This window comes from Arachis duranensis, chromosome 10, assembly GCF_000817695.3.
Source record: "Arachis duranensis cultivar V14167 chromosome 10, aradu.V14167.gnm2.J7QH, whole genome shotgun sequence".
NCBI classification, from domain to species: Eukaryota; Viridiplantae; Streptophyta; class Magnoliopsida; order Fabales; family Fabaceae; genus Arachis; species Arachis duranensis.
The window spans coordinates 80,171,279-80,179,039 of record NC_029781.3 but is presented as its reverse complement, the minus strand read 5'-3'; the positions used below and the strand labels follow the sequence as shown (position 1 = coordinate 80,179,039).

Below are 7,761 nucleotides of genomic sequence, written 5' to 3'. Positions count from 1 at the left end.
GGATTCAATGATTGAATGACTGTGACGAGCTTCAAACTCTTGAAGGCTGGGCGTTAGTGACAGATGCAAAAGAATCACTGGATTCTATTCCAACCTGATTGAGAACCGACAAATGAATAGCCGTGCCGTGACAGGGTGCGTTGAACATTTTCACTGAGAGGATGGGAGGTAGCCACTGAAAACGGTGAAACCCTTGCATATAGCTTGCCATGGAAAGGAGTAAGAAGGATTGGATGAAGACAGTAGGAAAGCAGAGAGACGGAAGGAACACAGCATTTCCATACGCTTATCTGAAATTCCCACCAATGAATTGCATAAGTATCTCTATCTTTATCTTTATGTTTTATTCATCATCCATAACCATTTGAGTTTGCCTGACTAAGATTTACAAGGTGACCATAGCTTGCTTCATACCAACAATCTCTGTGGGATCGACCCTTACTCGCGTAAGGTTTATTACTTGGACGACCCAGTACACTTGCTGGTTAGTTGTGCGAAATTGTGTTTATGCCATGGTATTGAACACCAAGTTTTTGGATTCATCACCGGGGATTATTTGAGTTGTGAAAAGTTTTGATCACAATTTCGTGCATCAATAATTAAGTTGGAAGTTCACTAGATTGAGCATTTTTTTCTTTTGTTTGTTTACTTTATTCAGTTGTTTACCTTCACTTTGTTTCGTTTCTTCCTCACCCCCTATACCCCCTCTGTTTTCTTTCTTTCTTTATTATTATCTACAATTCTGCTCACTAACCCACTAACTGTTTGATAAATTGCATCACTCACTCTAACAGTCACTCTAACAAGAATAATCTCTTCATTTCATCTCTTGCTGTGTGTTTTGTTAGTTGTATGACAGGGAGAAGAGGGGGAGCTTCAACCTCCTTCGATTCCGAACTTGAAAGAACCCTCCAGAGACTAAGGAGGGAAGCAAGAGGGAAAGGAGTTTGTGGTGCTGAGGAAGAGGAAGAGTATTTTGAAACCAACATGGAGGAGAACTTGGAAAACAATCATGAAGAAGAAGCTCACAACCATGCTAGAGAAGGCCCTGCAAATCATGCTGGGTAAGAAAGGAGAGTTCTAGGTTCCTACATCAATCCAAATCCAGGAAACTGTGGAAGTAACATCCAGAAGCCCACCATACACGCCAACAACTTTGAACTAAAACCCCAGCTCATCACCCTTGTTCAGAACAACTGCTCATTTGGAGGAAGTGCTCAAGAAGACCCCAATCAACATCTAACCACCTTCCTGAGAATTTGTGACACTGTGAAGTCTAATAGAGTCCACCTGGATGTCTATAGGATGCTTTTGTTCCCTTTTTCACTCAGGGACAAGGCATCCAAGTGGCTTGAATCCTTCCCAAAGGAGAGCTTAAAAAATTGGGAAGATGTGGTGAACAAATTTTTGGCAAGATTCTACCCTCCTCAAAGAATTAATAGGCTGAGAGCTGAGGTGCAGACTTTCAGACAACAAGATGGTGAGACTCTCTATGAGGCATGGGAGAGGTTCAAGGACTTAACAAGAAGATGCCCACCAGATATGTTCAATGAATGAGTTCAACTTCACATTTTCTATGAAGGTCTTTCCTATGAGTCAAAGAAGGCTGTAGATCATTCATCAGGGGACTTTCTAAACAAGAAGAAAACCATTGAAGAGGCCATAGATGTCATTGAAACAGTAGCTGAGAATGACTACTTTTATGCCTCTGAAAGAAGTAACACTCGAGGAGTAATGGAGCTGAACCACATGGATGCATTGCTAGCTCAAAATAAGATGATCACCAAGCAGCTAGCAGATCTCACCAAGAAGGTGGAGGAAAACCAAGTCGCAGCAGTCATCACTTTATCACCAGCTCAAGAAGGAGTGAATATAGGAGAAGAAGGTGACTAGGAACAAGCCAACTATGTTGGAAACTCACCTAGACAAATCCATGACCCATACTCTAAAACTTACAACTCTGGATGGAGAAATCACCCCAACTTTTGTTGGGAAAATCAACAAGACCAAGGTCAAGACCAGAGACGCCACAACCTCAATTCCAACAACAATGCAACTCACCAACATACCTCACAGAGATCCTATCAACACCCACCTAACCCCAATCCACCATCACTAACGGACGATAAACTTTCAAAAATTGAGACTCTACTAGAAGATTTATGTAGAGAAGTCCAAGACAACAAGGTGTTTAAGGAAGTAGTGCGAGCCAATATAAAAAACCAAGGAGAAAACATCAAGAGACTGGAGTCCCAAGTAGGGTATCTATCTCAACAAATTCCCAAACCCACTGATGGATTTCCCAGTGACACGGAGAAGAACCCAAGAAGAGAAACAAATAAAGTAAGGTGGAAAGAATGTAAGAAGATCACCACAAGTGATGAGAGGAGTATGAAGAAAGTAGAACACCTCCAAGACAGTCAAAAGGGAAACCAGGAAGAAAGAGACTATGCACCCCAACCTACACTCAAGGAAGAGCTGAAGAGAAGGGAGATACTGAACCCATATGCACCCTTTCTCCAAAGACTTAAAGGTGATGTAGCAGGGAGAATGTATTCAAGGTTCCTTGACATGTTTGCATATCTTGATGTAAATATACCATTTATTAAAGCCCTCCAGCAAATGCCTTCCTACATAAAGTATATAAAGGAGCTATTAGCTAGAAAGAGTTCATTGAAGGGTGGACAAATAATAAAGATGAATAGGGATTGCAGTGCTCTCATTCAACCAGGGCCACCCACAAAGAAGAAGGATCCAGGGAGTTTCCACATTCCCTGTGCCATAGGAGAAACAATGATTGATAAAGGACTCTGTGACTTGGGAGCAAGTATCAACCTAATGCCTCTATCCCTCATGAAAAAGCTTCAAATTAATGAGCTAACACCCACAGATGTAATCATCAAATTGGCTGACAAAACTCAAAAACAGGCACTATGAGTGGTTGAGAATGTGTTAGTAAAGGTTGGGAACTACTTCCTCCCCACAGACTTTGTTGTCCTGGAAATGGATGAGAATCCTATTTACCCCATCATTCTAGGAAGGCCATTTTTAGCCACAGCCAGAGCACTCATAGATGTGGAGCGAGGAAAGCTAGTGCTGAGAATACATGATGATCAGCTCACCTTCAATGTTTTCAACCTCTCACAACAAGCAGACCATGATAACAAAAAGTCAGAGGAAAAGCAAATAGAAGAGCTGACGTCAGAGCTAAACAAGGGAGCACAAGAAAACAGGTCCCAAGGGGATGGAAAAATAAGAAAATACCTACAGAAGATTTCTCGCCAGGAGATGAAGTGGTCTCTATATACTTTCTACCTATACCACCTCACCTCCCCACTATTCCATCTCAGCTGCCTCCAGTGTACACCGTCAACAAAATCTTGTCCTTAGAGCATGTGGAGCTTATCAACAAGGCCAATGGAAATAGGTTCACTGCAAGGGGGGAAGATTTCAAGCATTATCAGCCACCTTGACAAGGACCAAATGTCAAGCTAATGACGCTAAAGAAGTGCTTCATGGGAGGCAACCCATGTTCTACACCCTCTTCCTTTAATCGCAAATAGTAGTAATAAGGCAAAGTCCATGGATTCTAAATCAATTTTGATAAACAATATAATACCCCCTTACATGCAGCGTATAGTACATGATAAGTTTGGTGTTCAAGGCACACCAAGTGGGCTTGAACACACTTTATGAGGTGAAATTATTCCCGAAACTTGTTGCACCATACGATCACAAACAAGTTTGGTGTACCAACGTTGCATGCATGGGAGATCTAGTGGTTGATTGATTTGCATTCATGAAAAGCATTTAGTTAATTAAAAACAAAAGAAAAAGATTTTTGTTAGTAGCTAGTTCACACCTTAAATCTTTGTTAGTGGTTGATTGATTTGCATTCCTTTTTTTGTTTTGTATAGGAAATCAAAAAGGACATTGATGATACTTGATAGGACAATCAAGGAAGGGAGATTTGGCCACTATGCCAAGGAATGTATACACTTGTCTCCAAGGGGAGTATCTTGGAAAATGATGCCATGCAACATTGGAAAGTGGATAGCCTTGGAGACCGAACCAAGACCTTCATAAAAAGGGTGAACCTGGTGCTCATCCAAGATCAAGCCCCAACCGTTCATCACAAAACTACACTAGCAATCCACACCTTTCAAACACCCATCACTCCTCTATATAAATGATCCTCATTTTTTTGCACCCTCTTCGTACACTTCTTGTTCTCATTCATATCCTTTCCCTTCCTTTGAACATACACTCTGTTCTTCACCAAAGGTTTCACACACACCCTCCTAGCCATCTTGTGAGTAACAAACATATCAACCATCTTGCATCGCATCATCAAGCTCAAAGAGACAAAAAGGGAAGGAACCCACAGGGCAGCCTCCTTTTGATGAAAAGCGATTCAGAACCTTTTACCATGCACTACAATTTGAGTGGATGGCTGACAAAAAAATCATATATGAATTAGGCTTTCAAGTCACACAAACTGAGTGCCCAGAAATCATAGAAAAGGTGAAAAAATGCCGATGGGAGCTCCTCACGGATCCAATTACAAGGGTGAACGCAACTCTGGTGAGAGAGTTTTATGCAAATGCAGTTAGATATGATAAGGCGGATGAATCCTATACAAGTTTCGTGAGAGGGGTCATGGTGGATTTTAGTTCCATGAGCATCATGAGAGTGCTGAAGTTGCGAAGCATACCCTTTGCAGATGAGAGCTATCACTCAAGAATAGACAACAAACCCAACCACGAACAAATTATACAGGATATATGTGTGCAAAGAGCAGATTGGGACAGAGACCCCAATAGGAAACCCAGATTTATAAAAAGAGGAGACCTCCTCCCTGAGGCCAAAGGGTGGGTTGAAATTGTAAGGAGATCCATCCTCCCAGCCGAAAACAACTCAGAGGTAAACCTTAAGAGAGCAACAATGGTGCAATGCCTAATGAAGGGAGGAGAAATCAAGGTTCATGAACTCATAGCCCAAGGCATTCGGAAGCTTGCTGAGAAGAGTGATTCTGGAGAAAAGTTAGGTTATCCCAGCACTATTCTCTGTCTTTGCAACCAGGCTAGGGTGATATTCGAGGATGAAAATCCTGAGTGGATAAAGGTTGGCCTTCCAATCACTTATCGTCGGATGCATGCTGCTGCAACTCCATTACCTCAGCGAAGGGTAAGAAAGAGGCCAGCCCATCAAGCTGAAGAAGGACAACATCCACAGGAGCAAGCCCCAGCCACCTTAAGCATACACCAATTACAAGAGGCTATTGATACCTTATCTAGGCAATGCATGGAAAATCAGGGGGCACAAAAGGAGTTTCAAATGCAATTAATGGACCACCAAGAAGAATCACTCTCTAGATGGATGAATCAGCAAGGGGAATGGCAAAAACAATTGATTGACCAGCAATTGGAACAAGGAGACAATGGAGTGAATCCTTCCATAACCTGAACCAGAAGCAAGATCAACAACAAGAAGCCATCCAAAGGCTAATCAACATCCAAGCACATCAAGGTGCACATATTCATGAGATGCATAGGAAACAAAGAGAACAGGTATATCTTTTCGATGAATACAGAGCATTCTCGGAAGGAGTCTACATGAGTGAGACTGGATATCATGTAAATACCCAAGCCAGGCTTGGGTACCTAGTCGGACAACTACCTGTATTGCATCCTGGGATCACAAAATATGAGGATGTAAAGGATGAATTAGCACGAGTGGAGCGTGAAAGGGCCAAATAGAGTCATGAGTCAGTAAGGAAGGCACTGGAAGATTGGAAAATTGCTAGAATGAATCGGATGGGAGGAAGCACAAGCGGACAAAGTGAACATAAAGAGGACAAGAAAGCAGAAGAACATGAGCATTCCAATAAGTAAAGGTGGTGAAGTTCCTTCTTAGTTCGATCTTTTTCAAAGCTTTAAATAAGGAAAATCATGTATGAAATAGAACATGCTTTCATGAGTAGCTTAGGATTTTCAATTCTGCATTTAAGTTTTCATTGCTTAGGTCTATGCTTATTAAGCTTAATGTCCCTGGTGTTCACTTTCATCTTGCTTACTTGTATGCTTGCCCTTTAAGTTAATCAAAAAGAAAATGTTATGAAAAGAACAAGAGTGGAGTTATTTTGAGAAGTTAGTTTTGACTGTTTGTGGTAGGATGATTAGTAAGCTAAGTTGGTTCACCAAACAAGGAAAGAAGGCAACTATCTACCCTGAATCCTATGCTTGAAACACATCCTATGAGACTAACTAAATAATAAGATCCCAATAAGAAAAGAGAAAGAGCAATAAAAGTAAAAAGGAAAGAAACACAATAAGAAATAATGCTAGGCACCAAGGGTTTTAAAATTGAGGCATGTGTCTGTGGTGTTCATGTGCAAGAGATATGCTTGGATGAATAAGCTCTTAGGGGTGCCTCATCACTTGGTAACTTGGATTAACTAATCCGGGATTATCAGCTGAAAGTCCACTATCAAGAGTGACCTTTGCTACAGAACACTTAGTAACCCAAAGAGGTGCTGGACACCAAGGTCTCAAGAAAGAAAAATAACAAACCATGTGCCTGTGGTGTGTATGTATGAGGGAAAGATACTTGAGGGAGTAAGTCCTTAGGGGTGTCTTAACACCTAGCACCTTGAACCAACTGGTTCGGGAGTGTTGGCTGAAAGTTTATCATAAAGAGTCGCCCTCTTACAGAGCACTTAGCCAAAAGAAGAATGTAATAAACCTTGGAAAAGAAGGAAGGATCAACAATTAGGAAGTCTCAAAGGATGCAATCAGGAGAGCGACCAAGGACTTGATAAAAGCCTGAAACCTAGTAAAGGAAAGAACCTAAATTGCTATGCATGAAACTCCATAAATCAGGAATTCTACTTCTATATTATCTTCTTGTTCTTTCATTCATTTTTCCGAATTCTATTTCTATATTATCTTCTTGTTCTTTCATTCATTTTTCCTATGTTTCAGTATTTGCTTAGGGACAATCAAGATTTAAGTTTGGTGTTGTGATGCCAGGGCATCTAGGCCAGTTTCATTGACCTTTTCTTTACTGTTTTAGGTTAGTTTCATGCATTTTCTTAGTGAATAAGGCAAGTTTTGGATGAAAATACATTTACACCTTGATTTAAGCAACTATTGTGAATTTCACATGATTTCATGAGGATTTTTGCTAGAATTGAATGATAAATTGATGATGCATAATCTTATGACTTTGGCTAGAGCTTTGATGCACTTTATTGCTTGATTTCAGGACAAAGGAAACAAGGAAGAACTACGTTAGTGCTCACGTTAATTGATGAGCGGATAATTTATACGCTTTTTGGCATTGTTTTTAGTATGTTTTTAGTATGTTTTAGTTAGTTTTTAGTATATTTTTATTAGTTTTTAGTTAAAATTCACTTTTCTGGACTTTACTACGAGTTTGTGTGTTTTTCTGTGATTTCAGGTATTTTCTGGCCGAAATTGAGGGACTTGAGCAAAAATCTGATTCAGAGGCTGAAAAGGACTGCAGATGCTGTTAGATTCTGACCTCCCTGCACTCGAAGTGGATTTTCTGGAGCTACAAAAGCCCAATTGGCGTGCTCTCAACGGCGTTGGAAAGTAGACATCCTGAGCTTTCCAGAAATATATAATAGTCCATACTTTGCCCGAGATTTGATGGCCCAAACTGGCGTTCCAAATCAGCTCAAAACTGCCCGGCGTTAAACGCCGGAACTGGCACAAGAATGGGAGTTAAACGCCCAAA

At 40.8% G+C, this 7,761-nt stretch overlaps 1 non-coding gene across 1 annotated transcript; it reads right to left on the bottom strand.

Moving 5' to 3' along the window:
- Positions 1-1,440: 1,440 nt before the first annotated feature.
- Positions 1,441-1,547, bottom strand: LOC127743306 (small nucleolar RNA R71). Its single transcript, XR_008004700.1, has one exon. It is a non-coding gene; the product is annotated as a small nucleolar RNA R71 (small nucleolar RNA).
- Between the last annotated feature and the right edge of the window lie 6,214 nt (positions 1,548-7,761).